Source organism: Sapajus apella, unplaced genomic scaffold, assembly GCF_009761245.1.
Source record: "Sapajus apella isolate SASKATOON/1434 unplaced genomic scaffold, GSC_monkey_1.0 scaffold64, whole genome shotgun sequence".
NCBI lineage: Eukaryota > Metazoa > Chordata > Mammalia > Primates > Cebidae > Sapajus > Sapajus apella.
Window position 1 is genome coordinate 4,126,575 of NW_022437004.1, and position 21,559 is coordinate 4,148,133.

Below are 21,559 nucleotides of genomic sequence, written 5' to 3' on the forward strand. Positions count from 1 at the left end.
AAGGACATTTGTCAAAAACAATCAGAGGCAATTGTTTCATATTGCAGTTGGATGAGGGACAGAAGAACAGCTGAGGCAAACAATAGACTTAAAAGCCTTCAAAAAAAAAAAAATCTTGGGACTTTATAAAGCTCCAACATATTCCTGAGACTCTAGAGGGTCACATGCATGGAAAGGGCTGTGCACATGCACAAGAAAGACCTAAGTGCTCACCTCTATACTTGAGGCTCTGCACAAGCAGGAAGTAGAGTAAGGCAGAGTTGTAAAGTACCTGGTTAAGTGTTGAAGGAGTGTTCCAACACACATATAATTTCAACAGAAAGATTTATTGGTCCTAGGCATTTAAGGAAATCTCTGCCCAATTATGAGCTGACCACTAAGTCAACTGAGCAGAGATTTCAGTGCCCATATGTGACAAAGAATACAGATTTTACAGAGTTAGTTACGAAAAATCACTAAAATAACACTGGGGCAGAGGGGAGAGGGAATCTGATTATCAGAGTTGAGAGAAAAGCAGTCCACAAAACTATCCTTGAGGAAAGCCAGATATGGGACTTACTAAACTAGATAAAGCTTTAAAATCAGCTATTTTAAGCATACTCAAAGGACTAAAAGAAACGCATGTCTAAAGAAAAGTATGAGAATATCAATAAAAGATAAAAATTAGGAGAAAAAAACAAATTCTGGAATTAAAAAGCACAACTAAAATGAGCAATTCACTAGAAAAGTCAGTGAACCAGAAAATAGATCAAATGACATTATCCAGTCTAAGAAACAGAAAGAAAAATCAATTTTAGCAATGGATAGGGCCTATGAGACCTATAAGACAACACTAAACATACCATCATATACATAATAGGAGTTCCAGAAGAGAGGGGATGGATATGAGAATGAGGCAGAAAGAGCATTTGAAGAAATGTGACTAAAAATTCCCCCAGTTTGATGAAAAACATTAACCTAAACACCGGAAAAAGCTCAAGGAACTACACAGAGGATAAACCCAAAGAGATCTACACCCAAACACATCATCATAAAACTGTTGAAAAAGGAAGCGAGAATCCTAAAAGAAGCAAGAAAGCAGCGACTTGTCACAGACAAACATCTTTAATAACATTAACAACTAATTTTTCATGAGAAACCATAGAGGCCGGATGGCAACGGTGTCAAAGTACTGAAAGAAAGACTCCCAACCATGAATTCTACAATTATTTTTCATAACGGAAGAAGAAATTAAGACATTTACAGATTTAAACAAATACTAAAGAGTGTACCTCAGGCTGAAATGAAAGGACACTAGATAGCAACATGAATACGTCTGAAGAAATAAAGAGCATGGTGAAGGTAACTACATAGGTAAATATAAATAACAGTATAATTGTTTTTTCTTTGTGACTTTTTTTTCTCCTGTCTGATTTAAAAGGTATAAAAGGATGTATGTATGGCAATAACAGCACAAAGGAAGGAGAGGGAATAGAGTTATATAGGAGCAAAATTTTGTATATTATTAAAATTAACTTGGTATTAGTTTGAACTAGACTAAAATTAAGTTGTTGATTATAATTCCCAGGGCATCCACTACAAAAGTGAATTAAAAGTACACAGTACAAAACGAGTGATTTAAGTGATACACTAGAAAATACATATTTAACATAAAAGGCAGCACTAGAGGACTAGAGGAATAAACATCCCAAAAAACGAGACAAATAGAAAATAAAGAGCAGAAGAGCAGATGTAAATTCCACTTTATTGGTAATTACATTCAATGCAAATTAATTAGGCACTCCAATCAAAAAGCATATATTGGCAGAATGGGTAAAAAACACAATCCAACTACATACTAGCTATAAGAGACACAATTGAGATTAAATAGATAAAAACAAACTGAAAGTAAAAGATCAAAAAAGTTATACCATGCAAAAAGTAACCAGAGAATGTTTTATAATAATAAAAAGGTCAATTCATCAAAATTACATGCCACTTATAAAAATGAGCACACCTAATAAGAGAACCCCAAAACACACGAAGTTGAAACTGACAGAATTGAAAGGAGGAAGATAATTCAAAAATAATACTTAGAAACTTTAATACTTCACAATCAATAATGGATAGTATAGATAGAAGATCAAGGCAATAGAGGACTTGAACACTATAAATTCTATAGAACATTCCACCTAACAACAGAAAAAAGAATGTTCTCCAGTATGTACCACGTGTTAGGCCATCAGACAAGTTTCAATAAATTCTAAAGAAATGAAACTCATAGATAGTATGTTCTCTGACCACAATGGAATGAAACTAGCAATCGATACCAGAAGGAAATTTGGTAAATTAATATGTGGAAATTAAGCAATAAACATCTAAGTAACCATAAGCCAAAGAAGAAATTGTACTGCAAATCAGAAAATATGTTGAGATAAATGAAAACAAAAACACAACACATTAAAACTTATGGGATGAAGTAAATGCAATGCTTACAGGAAAATTTATAGCTATACATGCCTGCATTTAAAAAAAAAAAAAGAAAGATCTTAAATCCATAATTTAACTTTCTATCTTTAGAAAAACACAAACTAAACTCAAGGCAGACAAAAGGAAAAAATAAAAATAAAAAACACAGCAGAAATAAATGGAGAACAGAAAAACAGTAGAGGAAAAAAAAAAAATTAATGAGCCCAAAAGAGAGTTCTTTGAAAAAAAGAAAATTGACAAATCTTTAGCTAAACTAAGAAATATTTAAATCACTACAGTGAGAAATAAAAAAGGAGTCAATACTACCAATCTTATATTCACAAAAGGATTATAAAAGAACACTATGCAACAAATTACATAATGTAGATGAAATGGACAAATTCCTAGAAAAACCCAAACTGTTGAAACTGACTAAAGATGACGCAGGAATCTGAATAGACCTATAACAAGCAGAGAGAACTTCCCACAAAGAAAAGGCCAGGACCCAGCCGACCACGGTGGGGAGACCTACTTGATAGGCTGAGGCAGGAGGATAGATCATTTGAGCCTAGGAGTTCTAGGCTGCAGTGAGCTAAGATTGTGTCATTACACTCCAGCCTGGGTAACAGAGCAAGACTCTTGTCTCATAAAAACAAACAAACAAAAAATCCACGACCAGACTGTTTCCCTGGAATCTGGGGAACATTTCAAGAATTAACACTAATACTCAAACTCTTCCAAAACTCTTCTCAAACTTTTACCCATTCTGCCAAAAAACAGGAGGAAACACTTCCTAACTCACTCCTATGAGGCCAATATTACCTCATACCAAAATCAGAGTTACCACAAGAAAACTACCGACAAATATCCCTTAAAAATTAAATCAGAAATGTCATTTTTTTTTTCCTGTAAAGTCATGCCATCTAGACCCCTTCATCCTCCTGTTGCAAGCTGAACTGGTTACTCTTCAGACCTGCTGTACAGTCCTACCCTTGAATCTCCCTTCATAATCATCCTAGAAATTCTCTTCACTCTTCTCCCATACTGCATCCTATTTCCTGGATGCTCCTCTTTTCAGTTACCCCATCACTTTGATGGAGCCTGTGCCTTCTAGTAACTTCCTGATACAGTACTTTTGAAGTAAATATTCTAACAGTCTCATGTTTCATATTTTTAGCCTCTCCCACACTTGATAGCTGGGTAGGGTATAGAATGGTTTGGAAATAACTTTCCTTTAGGATTTTGAAGGTATTATTCCATTACTGATTACTTTCAAATGCTACCTATTTCTACTCCCTTCTTTGTGCTTTATTCCTGAAAGCTTTCTTGATCTTCCCTTTATTTCTGGTGTCTGAAATTTCACCATGATGTATCTTGATGTGGTTTTTTTCAGTCACCATGTTGGGCATTTATGAGCCCTTTCACTATCGACATTCATATTTCTTACTCAGTTATTCTTAAATAATTTCTTCCATTTTGTAATTCTTTTTTTTTTTTTTTGAGACAGATTCTCGCTGTCACCCAGGCTGGAGCATAGTGATGCAATCTTGGCTCGCTGCAACCTTTGCCTCCTGGGTTCAAGCAATTTGCTGGGATTATAGGTGCACATCAACAGGCCCGGCTAATTTTTGTATTTTTAGTAGAGATGGGGTTTCACCATGTTGGCCAGGCTGGTCTTAAACTCCTGACCTCAGGTGATCCACCCACCTCAACTGCCCAAAGTGCTGGGATTACAGGTGTGAGGCCACTGCACCCAGCCAGTTATACTTTTCATATGTTGAATGTGCATGCAAGTGTGATCCTCTAGTTTTCTTGTTTTGTCCAACTTTACAACTCTTTTTGTCCTGCTCTGTGGGAGTTTTCTCAACTTTATCTTCCACCCTTCTAATAAGAATTTAATATCCTGAGTTTCCATCTCTTCTATGAAGTGTTTCATATTCTAAATTTCTAGGAGCTCTTGTTTTCTGGACACTGCTTTTTCACAGCATCTTTTCTGGTTTCAAAGATGCAATATCTTTACTTCCCAAGGAATCAGTAACCTTTTATAAAAACTTGACTTCTTGAAGTATTTCTATTTCCCTCTTCTCCTTCGTATTCGGGTTATCCTCAAATGTTTGGTGATCCTTAAACTCCTATTTAAGAGTAACGGACTTAAAAGTTGCCTAGAAATTCTGTCTTAATGAGTAGACATACTGTAGGATTATCAACCAGGGCCCCATCTGTTATCAGCTGGACATTTTTCCTGATCTCATCAGTTTGCTGTCACAGGATGAATCTTTCAATCTCACATCTAGGGGCAAGAACTTGTCAGCCAGTATTCTCAGACTGGGAGGGAAAACGAGACTGGGAATAACTTTCAAATCAACATGTAGATTTTTATTTAATTCTCCCTGTTTTTCAGTATGATTGCCCTTAACCTCAACTGTGCCTAATATTCTCAAATAGAGATCCTCAGGTTGAAAGTCAAAGAAGAAACTCAGATGAGGTAAAAGACCCTTTCCTAGCACCATGAGTGTTGCTTACTTATTTCAGACTTTTAGACAACACCTTCGGAGGTCCCTGCGGCCACCAATTCCTGAAGCATTCCAGGGCCCTGTAGCACTAGTTCTAGACTAATTCTGAGCCTTCCCCACTGACAGAAGGTTCAGCTTTCTCTTATCTACAGACCAATGGAGGTGGGTCTATTCCCAAGAACTCTGGAGCCACACGCAGGTATAAAAAAAGTGGCTACTTAAGCAAGCAATTCAGAGCTGGGTTTTCAGAAAAGCTTCCGGTACCACTAGTTCATCAGGATAATCAGAAACATTCATAGTTCAGAAAAGTTCATAGTTTTGCTGTCATTCCTTCTGACCTATACTATCTATACAGAAACCCCATTTTTCAGAGATGTAGATGAAACCTTTAGGTCCCAGTAATAGTAGGGAGCAACCCACTGTATTTTGCTTTAGCTGATTTGCCTCATCAGATAACTTGGACAGAGCCAAATAAAGCTCCCTATTTTACCACATTCCCCAAAACCTCACTATTAACGTCTTTACTTGTTGCGCAGATGAAGGTGATACATGAATAATCAAGTTTGAAAAGCATAGGAGTAGAAAAACAAAAAACTGACAGCAGGAATAATGGAAGGCTGTGTACCCAAAGCCTGAAAGGACTTAATCAGTACTGACCATCAGAATAAAAAGAAAGGCCAGTCTCAGTGGCTCACACCTGCAATCACGGCACTTTGGGAGGCCAAGGCAGGAGGACTGCTTGAGCCCAAGAGTTCGAGACCAGCTTGGGCAACAAAGTGTGACCCTCCCCCAACATCTCTACAAAATAATAATAATAATAGAAAGAAAAAAATGGCTATGAGAGCCTGGGCAATACCTGTTGGAGTGAAGGGGAAAGACTTAGTTCCAGCAGAGAACTACTACATAATAAATCCTAACAGCTTAATATGTCCAAGTTAAGCCTATATTAACTGTGAGAATGGTTAAAATGTACATGTTATACTGAAACATGGTATCTTAAAATTCTAAAACTATTAGCTCCCAAGCTTCTGCTCTATTTCCTAACTCTAAAAAAAAAAGGATTTAAAAAACTGTATTACATCTATTTTTCCTGTTTTTCTAATTCTTCTATTTTAGAAACAACCTTTACCATTATAAAACATAATATGCATTCAATTTAGGAATTCTTAAAAAGTCTACACTTTATAGGAAAATAATATTTTCCTATACAAGCAGAGTATTCTCAAATGTTCCTAAATTTTAAGACAAGTATCTATTTAAAAACAAATATAAACATGTAGTCCACACAGTTAATTTTTATTATTTCCTGTTTTCCCACCAGCTCTAATACAAATTATAATGTCTCTTAAGCCATGGCTAAAATGTAGAATTTTAACTCAAAATTCAGCACACAACTACAAGCTCTTACCAGTTATCTTAACTAATTTTTACTTCAAAATACTAATAATTAGGGAAACACCATTATAACATAGCTTTCTTGGTTTTCGAACTAAACTTAACAGAAAAAAAATCCAAACCAATTTTTTTAGAAAAAGGCATACCTCAATTAGTGTAAGTTATATGCAAACTCTTTCTTCAAGTACATTTACTTTGAATACCGGAAGATAATAAAATTGTTTCATTCTTATTTTAGCTCTGCACTACAAACTGAGGAGCCACAGTATTTGATCTAACTTACTTTAAAACTACCCATCTTTACTCTTAACGTACCCTCCCCACTTACCAAGATAGTATCACTAACTGGCCTTCCTCACTTCAGTCTCCTCTCCAGCCATGCTATATCTGGCTGCTAATCATATTTCTTCATGTAATTCTGTTCAATGATCTTCAGTAGAACGCCTTACTTCCAATTTCTAATCCAAATTTCTTTAGATTCTTCCGGCTCATGCCACAATCTTATTATTTTTTATTGTATTTGTTTAAAATAGACTCTAACCAAGGAAAACGCTTGCATTCCACAATTCTCATGTCTGCGCTTTTTTTCCTGAGCCAGAGTTTCACTGTTACCCACGCTGAGTGCAGTGGCATGAACTCGGCTCATTGCAACCTCTACCTCCCAGGTTCAAGTGATTCTTTTACCTTAGACTCCCGAGAAGCTAGGATTGCAGGCACCCGCCACCACACTTGGCTAATTTTTTAAAATATATTTTTAGTAGAAACGGGGTTTCACCATGTTGGCCAAGCTGGTCTCGAACTCCTGACCTCAGATGATCCATCTGCCTCAGCCTCCCAAAATATCTGTGCTTTTTTAACATGCTCTTCCCCCTAGCTGTTACTTCATTCCCTTTCCACCAACCTATACATGCCACTTCTTCAAAATCTAGGTAAAAAATTATTTGTCAAGAGGCATTATTAATCTGATTGCAGATCATTTTATTTTTGTCAGCTTAGTAATTTAAATGTGTTATGGTTAAGTATGCTTCAAGTTACATCTTAGATCATGAGCTCTCTGGAGTAGGGGACATATCGTATGCTCTGTGTATATGCAACCCTACCCCTGGTGAAGCATTAGATGAATTCTGTATGACAACTAACTCAGTTAAATAAAACATGTGAAAACTGGGGGAAAAACAACCAAACAAGATTTTTCTGAATACAAAAAAGTCAAATCTCCCAAAACTAAATTCAAATATGACATTTATTTTTGTAAAAAAAAAAAAAAAAAAAAAAAAATGTTAACGTAGAACACAGCCTTGAGTGTATTTTCTCTATATACATTAGTCAGTTCTAAAAACTATAAATAAGAACATTCTAATTGTTTTATGTTAGTGATTTTCTAAATCTAGCCCCCAAAAGCTATTATGTATAAAGTCTCAATATTTTGGAGATAATAATCATATACTTTTTGCAATGCCTAATTTAACCAATTTGCTTTAGCCTTTTATACTTCACAATAAAAAAAAGTTGGCAGGTGAGATTTTATTATTTCTTCAAGAAAAATACCAAAATCCTTGGAGCAAGAGTATATTAAATGAACTTATTACAAATTCCAAAAGACAAAACTTCTTTATATAGAGTAAATATTTTCTTTTTATTTTATATTTTTTAGAGACAGGGTTTCTCCATTTTGACTAAGCTGGTCTCGAACCCCTGACCTCAGGTAATTTGCCCATCTCAGCCTCCCAAAGTGCTGGGATTACAGGCATGAGCCATCACACCCAGCCTACAGTAAATATTTTCATTTATAAACTTGAAAGCATTTGCAATCCAAATGTTAATGAGAAAGCCTTTTCATGTCCATTTCTGCACAATTTATATATTTATTCTTCAAAACTAGGTATACTAGGATGTGAAGATATATTTTTTATTATGTACTTTTAACAACTTTATTATGATACACATTTTAGAAAAAAATTCTTTATCCCCAAAGCACCAATTTAATGTTGCTATACTATGATAAGGTTTCTACTGCTCTGTATTTATGAAAAATAATGCTACAACTCTTAATTCCATTTGGAAAAAAAAAACTTAAGCTCTAAAAGTAAAAATCATGATCAACAATTTCATATCAGTTTTCCATTTATAAAGTCTCTTACATGGGTTTTAACCATTTACACTTGTAAGCAACTGTTCATAAGGTAACATTCTAGTTACATTCTCTTTTTCTGTTGAACAGGTAGATACCTACCTATAAAGAGAAGTACACCTGTTTATTCCTACCTCTGAAATCACAATCAGAAATACCCAAATACTTTAATAAGCAACCTGAAATGCCTAATAGCTAACTGACATAATGCCTGGAAGCTATCATCAAGGAGCTCCAAAAACCATCTATATAAGGAGGCAATCCACAACCTCCTCCACCTACTTCCTGGCTATATGCCTAGAGAATACTGTAATGACAGCAAGCCGGACAACTATGTTATCAGGGAGACAATTCAAATCTCTGTATTCTAAACCAAATATCAAGTCATAAAACTAACTTCTAAAGGATTACTATTAGTGAACACCAAGAAGCACCTCTCTGATTTTGTCACTGGGGAAAAAAAAAGGAAGGGCCATAGTGCCAAATATCATTTGATTTACCTCTCAATTCATATAACAATGCCAAACAAGGACAGGAAAAAAGACAGATTCAAGCATTAATTCTCACTACCCTTGGGAAGGAGGACAAATATGCCATAAGAAGTTCAAAAACAAAAACTCCTGTCTCTACAAAAAATAAAAATACAAAAATCAGCCAGACATGACGGTACACACCTCTAGTTCCAGGTACTCAAGAAGCTGAGGTGGAGGATTGCTTGAGCCTGGGAGATGAAGGCTGCAGTGAGCCGAGATCGCACCACTGCACTCCAGCTAGGGTGACAGAGTGAGACCCTGTCTCAAAAAAAAAAAAAGGAAAAGAAAAAGAAACGAGCAAAAGCTAATTTATGGTGATACAGGTTAGAACACTGGTTACTTCTATAGGAAGAAATTAATAGGAGGGAGCACAGGCACCTTTGTCAGTGAAGAAAGACATTCTACATCTCAATCTGGGTATTTCATTTAAAATAGACTCTAACCAGGGAAAATGCTTGCATTCCACAGTTCTAATGTCTCTACTTTTTTACATGCCCTTCTCCCTAGGTGTAATCCAGTACCTCCTAGTACCTAGGGAGAAGAGCATGTAAAAAACTGTAAGGTACCTGGATATACTTACATGTATAAATTCACTGAGTTGTACTTAAGACTTGTACACTTCACTGTATGTAAGTTATAAACCTAAACAAAATTATTAAAAAACAAGTCACCAATAATGGCTAAATCTAAAAACCTTTTCTCCATTGTCATCCTTCTTTATCAATCTCCATCACATTGCTAATCACAGAACATCAATATTCCCTAAATGAAACCCTTTCCCTTTTGAAGATCCACAAGGCTTTGTTAGGATGTTTCTTCCATCCTTTTCTGTAGTGTCATAAATTCTCCTAAATATTAATTCAATATTTGGAGATGGTATCTTGCTCTGTCACCAATTTTTTTTTTTTTTTTTTTTTTTTGGAGATGGTGTCTTGCTCTGTCACCAAGGCTAGGGTGCAGTGGCATGATCTAGGCTCACTGCAACGTCCGACTCCCAGATTCAAGTGATTATCCTACCTCAGCCGCCTGAATAGCTGGGATTACAGCTGTGCACCACCATGCCCAGCTAATTTTTGTATTTGTATTTTTAGTAGAGACGGGGTTTCTCCGTGTTGGCCAGGCTGATCTCGAACTCCTGACTTCAGGTGATCTGCCGGCCTCGGCCTCCCATAGTGCTGGGATTACAGGCATGAGCCACCACATCTGAGTAATTCAATATTTATCAAGTGCTCATGTATGAGACATCATTTAGGCACCCTCCAGTACATATTCCCAATCAATCTCTCTCTCTCTCTCTCTCTCACACACACACACACACACGCACACATAAAAACACACCTCAAACCACATTCCCTAAACTGGATTCAAGTCACTATATTACCTGGTTTCAAATTATATGTGCTATTTTAATTCCCATCACTTCTTTACAGGAATATTCTTCTCAATCATTTTGTTCTCAATCATCTTTTATGGTTCAGTTCAATTTCTATATTATTCTTTCTGTATATCCCATAGGATTATCTATAACTGCACTGTCCAAAACAGTAACTAACTATATGTGGCTACTGAATACCTGAAGTCTGACTAGTCTGAATTGAGATGTGGTTTAAGTATGTAATACCAACATATTCTAAAGACCTCACACGGTTAAAAAAAGAAAAAAATGTAAAATAGTTCAATCATGTGTATATATGTTGAAATAATAATATTTTAGATATGCTGGGTTAAATAAAATACATTAATAAAATTTCACCTACTTATTTTATTTTTGATGTGGCTATAGAAAAATCTAAAATTGCATTTGTGGCTCAACTTATATTTCTGTTGAGCAGTGCTGACCTATACAATCTACTTATAAATGCCCACAAATTATCTTTTTCTTCTTCTTCTTAAACTGATAAATACAAATTGTCTATATTTATGGTGTATAACCTGATATTCTGAAATTCATATAAATTATGCAATGGTTAAACTTAGCTAATTAACATGTGCATTACCTTACAGCTATATTTTGTGATGCAAACACTTAAAATATACTCTCCTAGCAATTTTCAGGTATATAATATAAACTATAGTTACTACATTCCACAAATTATCTCTTAACATATAATGTCATCTTCCCAATGAGTGCCAGAATTCAACATTAAGCTTTTTTCTTTTATTAATTAAATATTATATTAGGAATTACTAATAGTAACTAAGTTTTAAGTCCTTATCGAATTTTAATATCTCTTTAAGATTTTTAACAAGGAAGCTTAAGACATTTCAAAGAGTAAAAATATTTTAAAAGTTTTCAGATATCTATAAATTGAATATGTCATATGTCATCTGTATTTTACTTATATCCAATTCTACGTCAAATGCCCAACCAGCATGGAGAGATAGCATGACTGAACCTGTAGCAGTTCTGACTGAGTCTGATTTTCTTCATCTTAATCACTCAGTAAAGAAAAGGGCAGCAACCATTTTGGTCAGTATCACTGTACCAATGTCCAGCAGCCAAGACAAAGAGCCTTTACATAGTGGTCTAAATAGATAATGTGAGCAATATGACACCACTTGAAACAAGGGTAGAGAGAAAAGTGTTTTTATAATGCTAAGCTTTAAAACTAGGAGATGAAACAAATTGTGTAACAAGGCAAAAGGATATATATGTAAGAAGGATAGGAAGGTAGAACAGAAAGGTCTCTCTAGACCTTTCTCAAGATATACCTAGGTTACAATTTGGCTGTTCCACTATTAAGTGGATGTGTTTTGTCACATGTCAAGTGGGAATATACACATCGCAGGATTATTAAAAGAATATAGTAGATGCTTAATTAATGACAATGTCATTTGTCTAATACTAACAATTATATAATGGTAATAAGATTATGGGTGACTTCCCCTCCTTTACTTTCCAAATTGCTGTAAATATTTTTCAAGCATACATGAAAAACTTACAATATTTCATGCTAGCACCCCTCCTCGAGTGAACTTAAAATTACTTTTATTAGCTGTCTTTGACAAATTTGCTTATAAGCTTCAAATCTGTGTTTGTGCTAGGAGGTAAGTGGTAGAAAGAAAATTAAAGAGGGGGAGCTGGTAACTTTAACACCATACCAGCACAGACATATACAAAGCAAAGCAAAGTGTGGAGAGGAAAACAGCAAAAGGAAAGCTGTTTGGGAAATTCCGAACTCAAGACTAACCAATGAAGAGACCATATTCCACCCTCCTCAATCTAGCTACCTACTAGCCACTCCTCACTCTCATCTTGGGTTTATGTGTACATTACTAACATGCATAGCCACTCAGCTTCTTCTCCCTACTAATGGTCACCACCACATGGCCTCATGGTCAAAAATTGAAAGAAGAGTCAAGAAATTCAGGATGTTGTAACAAAGACAAACCAACACACTGGTTGGGAAATAACTTCATTAAAATGTACTCATTCCCAAGTGCATCTACTCATCTGCTGACAGTGCTGGAAATGCATTCCTGAAATATTTAACCTGGTTATAAGATTCTGCTGCTAAAATCAGAGAAGGCACATTTTGATGCCTACCTCTCACTTGTCTTTATAGATAGGGCTTAAAAATGGACATTAGCAAAAGTATATAACTCCAAATCACTCACAGGTGATAATTCCAAGTTAACGTGGAAAGAGTAATTAAACAATGGTAATAATAGCTATTATTACTCTAACAGCTAACATTTACTTTACTCAGCATTGTGTGCCAGAAGGCTAAGGACTTTACATGAATTATGTAATATAAACCCTAAACTTCTATGAAGATGTAATTATTAATTCCACTTGCCTAGTGCTCACAGCTAAATTTGAACCCTGCCAATTTTACTTCAAGACTTAGACTTTTAAACCTTATTACATCCTGCCTCTTTATATATATGCATAATTACAATTGCAATTGTGATTCTATGTGTGTCTGTGTGTGTAAAGTATTTAGTGAGTCAGTAGCAAACAAAAGGCAATTAATTCCAACTCAGTGAAGGCTTTTACCCACCTTCACAAACCAACAATAAATCGGGCATCGTCCCCTCTTCCCCAATAAATAGTGCTCTGAAAATACCAGTTATACAGTCATACATCATTTAAGGATGGATGCATATTCTGAGAGATGCGTTCTTTGGCAATTTGGTCATTGTGCAAACATCATAAAGTATACTCAAACAAACCTAGGTGGTAGAGCCTACTTACACACCTGGGCTATATGGTATAGCCTATTGTTCCTAGGCTACAACATGCTCCCATAAAGCATGTTATTATACTGAATACTATACACAATTGTAACATAACTGTTAAGCATTTGTGTATCTAAATATAGAACATAAAATACAGAAAAGTACAGTATTATAATCTTATGGGACCACCATCATAAATGCAGTCCACTGTTGACCAAAAAACATCATTATGCTGAGCATGACTGTCCTTAACATCTTTCTCAAGAAACTGATGAAAAAGACACTTGTAAGTAAAATATTAATCTTTTCAAAAAATTAAATAATTGATAGACTACAGGTAAACATGCTTTGTAAACTGTAAAGAATTTTAATCTTAACACTTATTAGCTATTTTTTATTTTCAGTTGTCTATTTGGCTCATAACATATTTATGTTTCTAGAGTTTGTACAAAGCCTTTTTTTTTTTTTTTTTTTTTTTTGAGACAGGGTCTCACTCTGTCACCCAGGCTAGAGTGCAGTGGCACAGTATCTCAGCTCACTGAAGCCTCTGCCTCCCAGGTTCAAGCAATTTTCCTGCCTCAGCCTCCCAAGTAGCTGGGACTACAGGTGCGTGCCACCACACCTGGCTAATTTTTGTATTTTTGGTAGAGATGGGGTTTCACCATCTTGGCCAGGCTGGTCTCAAACTCCTGACCTCAAGTGATGCACCCACCTCGGCCTCCCAAAGTGCTGGGATTACAGATGTGAGCCAACACGCCCTGCCTGTACAAAGTCTTTTAAAAGCTGTATTTTCAACTTAAAATAAGATACACATACCAAAAGGCTAACACATAAAATCTGCATTTATCACTCTAACCCAACTTCAATTCTACCAAAATCTAGGCTACCAGAATTAAGTTCCAAGGAACAAATCACTTATCTTTATTTTGACTTACAAGATCCCAGTTCCAAAGATTCCAAACAAAATGGGAAGGCTACAGCTAGCAGATAGGAGGGGTAGGGCCAAGATTAGTAGGAGAGTGGAAAGAAAATCTCTCAGAAACACTAACCGTAATCCAGTCTCACTTTCCCCAATCAAGAGATGTGTGTACCGCTGCTGCTTCTGCCCAGGCAGGCTCCTCCTCCTCTTCCTCTTGAAATCCTGTTTTTTCCTCCTGGAAAGTTATTTTCACAGGACTTTCTGTTTTTCTTCCTAACATCTCTCAACTGTCAAAGAATTTCTTACCTTGAAATTAAAAGAATAAAAATATACTAACTCTCCATAATCACATGAGAGTTCTCAGGACGTTCAAAAGGACAGCAACTCCTGACTGGCGTGGTGCCTCACTCCTGTAATCCCATCACTTTGGGAAGCTGATGCAGGCAGGTCACTTGATGTCAGGAGTTCAGGACCAGCCTGGTCAACATGGTGAAATCCCATAATACAAAAATTAGCCAGGAGTGGTGGTGGGCACCTGCAATCCCAGCTACTTGGGAGGCTGAAGCAAGAGAATCGCTTGGTCCTGGGAGGCGGAGGATACAGTGAGCTGAGACTGTGCCACTGCACCCCAGTCTAGGTGGCAGAGCAAGACTCTGTCATCCCCCCGGCCCCTACCAAAAAAAAAAAAGAAAAAGAAAGAAAAACTCCACAGTTCAACTTGGCAGATCTGCAAAAAAAAAATTAGAATGCAGAAACTAAGGTCTTAGAGATAAGAAAACACCTTTTTCATGGAAACTTCCTCTCCCTGAAGAAATAATGTAATTTAGTGTCCTACTACCTCTGGGTCTCCTGTGATCTTCAAGTTTGTTTTTCAAGGAGAAGAGGAGAAATCTTTTAGCCAACCAGCAGGGTGAGCTAGTGCTAGCATCAGTTCCATGATTCTCAAACCTCCCAAAACTCAATGGTATGAATGGCTTGCACTATTAACAGCAGCTGTTTATTTCCCTCTAATAAACCTTAATCAAAAACACCACTTCTAGAACTACTTCAGTCAATGTTATACCTTACAACTTTTAACATTTACAGATATTCCGTTTACAAAACAGACATTCTCTCTACCAGAAAGATTAATAACAAATAAATGTAAATACAAAGTTCATTTGAATATGTATCCATAGTATTATAGTTTCCACTCTTCATTCTCTTATTTTACAAGGCTGCTAATGTAAAACCTTTAGAACATGCTTTTAAAAAACGGCTAAAACCAGTGCTCTATAAAATCAGGGCTAGATAACTCAACATGCCAATTTCTACATTTGCTACAAGCTACAGTCGTCTTAAGACCTGACTGAAAAGCCTTCCCACAAGAATAAGATTCACTTTTCCTTCTAGAATCACATCCTAAGAAAATGGCCTAAATAAGTAACCCTAAAGAACAGTATTTAGGATGACAGAATAAATGGACCTGACCTTTCTCTAGATTGGAGATATACCACCACTTCTATTTTCCTTGAAACTTCTTTTCCCCTCCTGCTACCCATTAACAGTCTAAATTCAACCAAGACACTCACTCTTATAACTTGAATGACAAATTAAAACTGGAAAATGTTTAAGGTTGGCAGGTGACAGACCACTTTATAACTACAAATAACCTGAAAGTGACTGTAATTATCACCAAATGAAAATGTAAGTCTACTCACATGTTGAAAATTATAAAATAGCTTAACAATTTACAAAAATCAACTTAAAAGCACCTTAAATGACCAATAAAAACTTTTAAAACCTTAAAACAATTTAATTTTTTGCTAAGTTTGACATTCAAAGAAGTTAAAGATCACTATAGGGTCCCACCATAAATGACTGTCACTACTTGTTGAATTTCCTCCTAACGGACCTTACAGATACCACTCAGTAGAAGTAGTGGTCTTAAAAAGTTGTTTTAAACAAAAGGAACATTCTGAGTGACACATTTATTTATCCAACCATAACACTAATACAAAATGAAAGGCACCATTATTTTCAGCATTGATCTCATTTCCTTTTTAATGTAATAACTGGCAATAACAGCAGTTATTTCAAACTTTCCAAAAAAATTATCAAGTACCTGGTTGTGGTTAATTTTTCAATTTCTGGTTCAAGACTGCTTTTGGAAAACCTTAAAATTCAAAAACAACATTGTTCTCACACTATCTGGTATTTCTGTACTTTGTACCTGATTTTGTTTTACTGGAAATAACTTCAAAAACTAAGTTACCATATAATATGAAAATTGTTTTTTTTTTGAGACGGAGTCTTGCTCTGTCGCCAGGCTGGAGTGCAGTGGCACAACCTCAGCTCACTGCAACCTCCGCCTACGAGGTTCAAGCAATTCTGCCTCAGCCTCCCGGCTACCTGGGACTACAGGGGAACGCCACCACACCCAGCTAACTTTTGTATTTTTGGGGTGGGGGGGTTCACCATGATTGGCCAGGATGGTCTCAATCTCATGACCTCATGATCCGCCCACCTTGGCCTCCCAAAGTGCTGGGATTACAGGCTGGAGCCACTGCACAGCCAATATGAAAGTTTTTAACTTACTACCACAGAAGTTCTCACGAATCTAATAATATTTAATTAGTAAGTATTCTCAATAACATTCCCTTGTTTTTTTAACCATTATTAGTTGTAGATATTCATCTCATCCCAGCAATATGACAAAAACAGCAATGGATAGAAGCTGAAAGGCAATTTTCCATTATGCCACTAACTTAATCCTCTGGTCCTCAATGTATTGTAAAAGAGGAGGGTAAGAGCAGCTGTTCTTTGATACTCCTTCCACTGTAAAACTGTATGATCCAGGAATACATTTTGCTAATGTTAATGCATCTCCTAATCATTAATACAAGACTGTTCTGTATTAGAAAAGCTAACAAAGAGAGAGTACATATCTGAAAAGAAACAAGAAAATGAAAGTTTTAAGTAATGTTGAAAAATCCAAATTTCAATTTTACACAGAGATCTAAACAGTTATCTAATGTGTTTAAATATCCCTTCAATCAAGGAATTCTGTTAATGGCCAACACAAAACACTAGATGTTTCAAAAATATGTACTTCATTAGTTAATACCCACCACAAAGTATAACTGCAGTATAACTTTAATTTGTTCGAAATCCTAAGACTTTTACAAGCAATACATACCACTGCATTAATACTAATCAAGCTTTATGTTTAACCAATTAAAATGTCTAAGCTAGATTATAACCTTGTTATAAAAACCTTGTTATAACCACTAATTTTTTCTTAGTAAACCTACCAAAATGCACTAGTACTGTCATCAAGTTCCCCAGATACTTACACATGTCACTGAAGGCAGATAGCCAGGTTTCCTTTATTTGAGGAACTTTAGCTGTCTATTTTTTGAAATGTTTTCCTTCTTATGGGACCAAAAAATGTTTATAACTAAAGCAAATTACTGCAGGGAGGGAATACACAATTAAAGCAAATCTACCATCCGGATGCAACAAGCGTGGAATTAGTCAGGACTGAACAGGATAGATGGTGGTGTTTTGACATTTCTGTTGAAATTATTAACAAGGCAGGACCATCATTCGCCCCCAATTATGTTTATCCACTCGTTGAGTTTGATGATCACACAAAATCTGAAGTCTAAATAGAAGTTTTATAACAACTATATTCATGTCAATATCACTTATACAGTTCAAGAAAACTTTTCCACTAATGTTGCTAAACCATAGATGGATCCCAACAAGAGAGTCGTCTGTAGAAGTCTTGTAACAAGAAACCTTTAGCTCCACCACCTAAGTTTCCAATCACTGAGAAGAGTCTGGGACAACTCATCTTCAGGTTCACGGGAGAAGTGGAGCACACCTGCTTTCCTCTGGCAGAGTAAGCTCCCAGGGCCACAAAGGCCAGGGAATCAGACCTGGAGAGGCAAAAAGCTTTAGCTGGACACCCACCAAGCCCCTGGCAACCCAAACACTTCGAGCGATTTACCTCTTGCTGTTACTTCCCAGGCACCTAGCCGCATAAGATCTTGCAGGACCGGGGTGGGAAGGGCTATGCGGTCCTGTCCCAAGTAAGGGGAGGGGTGTGTACAGTTAATGCCAGAGCTGGCGCTTCTGGCCACACCGAGCAGCCTCAACGAGAGGGGTTGGTGACTGCTCTCGGCCCGCCCCGTTACTCAGTGCATTGCAATGGCGACCGCCAGGCTCCCCAAGCCGCCTGATCTCGGCCCCTTCCCCCTACTGCTCACTGGCTGCTCCGCTTCATGTGACTAAACAAAACCCCCAAGTCTAGTGCCCAGCTCAGCCCCTTTGTGTCCGCTACCGGATCCTCCGACGCCGCAGCGGAAAGCCCCCCCTATCCCCCCGCCGAGTCCCGCCCCGCGGCGGCGGCCGCCGCTCACCTCCGGCTCCGTGGCCCCCAGCAACCGCCGCGGCCGCCGCCTCCCCGAACCCGGGGCCCGGGCTCCTTGTGTAGCACCAACTCCGCCTCCTCGGCCGCCGCCGCCATCTTAGCCTGTGCGGCAAAATGCGTCCTTTTGGATGGTTGGGACCCAGCCTAGGGCGTAGCTCCCCGGGCCCGAGCGCCGGAGGCCGGGTCCCCCAAGTTCTTCCGCCACCCTCAGTCCCGCCGCTGCCACAGCCCAGAGGCCCGAAACCCACTCGGGTCCCAGCGAATCTGACCAAATAACCCCTGAAACTCACAGTTTGGTGCCGTGTGCGTCAAACCGGGGCGACGTTGGGAGCGCGCGGCGTCCCCGCGTCACACGCCGCTCTGTACGCTACTCGGCTCCAGCGGCCCCCCTCCGCTCCCCGCTTTTCGCCTCCAGCCCCGGTTCCCACGGCGCAGGCGCGCTGCTTTCCCGCCTCTGCCGGGCTGCGGGCCGCGGGGGTGGCCAGCGAGGAGCTCCCGGGAAGCTTCGCGCTGGTGGAGCGTCTGGGCCAATTAGACAAATGGGGCAGCGGAAACAGTGCACCACTGTTCTCGGGTGCCAGAAACCAAACAAGGTCACCTCCCCCAGCACTGACCTAATCACTCCCAAGGAGGTTCCCGCCCCAAAGTAGGCACGCTCCAAATATGGTGGTGCCCAAATTCTGCAAGACCCAAGCACTAGGCATGCCTAGGCCCTTTAAGGTGGAGCAGGCCCAGGTTTGAGTTTCACGATCACGAGCGTGCAAAAATCTGTTATTTTTCTCCTGTTGAGGAAAACAGCTGAAGAATACAATATTTGCCAGTCACAACTGGAGTAATGGCAGAGGGAAGGTTTTAGGATCTTAAGGGGGCAGATTGTTGGGAGTTGCTTGATGGCCACGCAAAGCATCAAGTGTGGCATCTCAGTTACCCGGACAGCCTACCCTAAAAGGTGGCCGAGGTTTGCTCCAGTTTGACTCTCTGAGGATACTCTCCCTGGGCTACTGAAAGTGTCATGGGTCTCCGAATTAAGGTTATATAAGAAGCACCTGAGATGCTGGTTAACACTTCAGAGAATCAGTAGGTCCGGAGAGGGTTCTGGAAATTTCCACTTTTAACAAGTCTTTATTCACCACAGGATCTTGAGGGCAGAGAAACCCTGATTGGGACTATTCTTTCGCTTTTCGACTGAGCCAACAAGAAACTGCTAACATGTTTAAGATGAGCCAAAAGTTCTTGAGGAATCTGCTGGTCCCGCCTTAATAGATTATTTGGCTTCTCTGAACCTCTGTTTACTCATTTAAAAATAAAAACATTTTCCATAGTAATACAGCTGTCATTACTGTGCCCCTCCAAACCCTCAAGATGTTATTGACATTCAGAAGAATATACCAAAACTGCATTTATTTAACAAGAATAAGAAGCGTTCTCTTGACTATAGAATGGTGCCTTCAGCAGCAACAAACATGGATTCCAAACAACAAATATTTGACTAAATACATTTATTGCTTCGTTTCTTAATAATAATAGCTAACACTTTTGAGTGCTTACTGTGTACCAGGCATTGTTATAACTTGTTCAATTTCGTTATAACCCAATGAAACAAAAAAAGTTAGGTGATTTTCTCAAAGTCAGATAGTTCATTGGGCTCCTTTAAAATGCAAATCTTCCATCTTCATTTACACAAATGTGTAAACAATAAAATATAAATATGTATTTTGAGTCAACGGGAGAGGGGTGCCCTTTGGATGATTTCATTTGCAGAATCCATTAAAACTGGACATTCTCAGTTTACTATTGGACTTACAACAAAAATATTTTGCACTACGGATATTCTCACATTGTATCACTATAAAAGCAGTTAGTAACAAAATAACTCCGTCATAAATGTACACCACTGACTAACGTGCAGACAAATCACACACGCAAATAGAACCACTCAGAACTCAGCCATGATTAGGAACTTGTCTCACCAATGAAGCTGTTTTTTATATTAGAACTCAGCAACTGAAGTGTAATACTATAGAAATCATAATAGCAGAAGTAATCATAGATATTATAATAATAGAAGTAGTAATAGTTGATGAAATGCTGTATAAACAAAATGGATCTCAAAATCTGTCTATGAATGGGAGAAAACATAATGACAGAAAGCTTGAATAAGGTAATGCAAAAAATTAAAAAAAAAAATACAGGCAACTGGAAAAATCCAAAGACCAGTTTTTTGTGGCTCAATGCCAAAATATTTAAGGAAATCGCAGTTGAGAATGAAAGTCACGATGTGGAAAACAGTTTGACTCTGGGGGAAAATTCATAACACACTGTGAATAAAATGATGCTCTGATGAATACACCTGGTGACTATTTTAAAGAAAGAAGCAAGATGCAGCTACTGGTTTTTGTTGTTGTTGTTTTTAAACTTTTGTTTTAGGTTCAGGAGTACATATGCAGGTTTGTTGTATAGGTAAACTCATGTCACAGCAGTTTTGTACAGGTTATCTCATGACCCAGGTACTTAGCCTACTACCCAGTAGTTCTTTTTTTCTGGTCCTCTCCCTCCTCCCACCTTCCACCCTCAGGTGGGCCCTACTGTGTGTTGTTCCCCACTTGTGTCCCTGTGTTCTCATCATTTAGCTCCCACTTATAAGTGAGAACATGCAGTATTTGGTTTTCTATCCTTGCATTGCTTTGTTGAGGATAATGGCCTCCAGCTCCATCCGTGTTCCTGTAAAAGACGTGATCTCATTCTTTTTATGACTGCATAGTATTCCATGGTATATATTACCATATTTTCTTTGTCCAGTCTACCACTGATAGGCATTTAGGTTGATTCCAAGTCTTGGCTCTTGTGAGGAGGTGCTTCAAGGAGCATACACATACATGTGTCTTTATGATAGAATGATTTACATTCCTTTGGGTATATACTCAGTAAAAGGATTGCTGGGTTGAATGGTAGTTCTGTTTTCAGCTCTTTCAGGAATTGCCACACTGCTTTCCATAATAGTTGAACCAATTTACACTCCCA

The 21,559-nt window shown here is 37.8% G+C and overlaps 1 protein-coding gene across 12 annotated transcripts in view; it reads right to left on the reverse strand.

Annotated features, from left to right (window-relative positions):
• The window catches only part of ZNF644 (zinc finger protein 644), a 106,011-nt gene extending 86,918 nt beyond the window's left edge, over positions 1–19,093 (reverse strand). For 2 of the 12 annotated variants that reach the window (XM_032247850.1, XM_032247842.1), the window contains exons 1-2: positions 18,829–18,959; positions 17,457–18,044 (exon numbers count right to left, since the gene is read on the reverse strand). The gene's annotated coding sequence lies outside the window, so the exon portion shown is untranslated. Of the gene's footprint in view, positions 1–17,456; positions 18,045–18,115; positions 18,472–18,527; positions 18,641–18,828 lie in introns of those variants that run through there. The other 10 variants (XM_032247852.1, XM_032247843.1, XM_032247840.1 and 7 more) reach the window with 8 other exon arrangements.
• Positions 19,094–21,559: the final 2,466 nt, after the last annotated feature.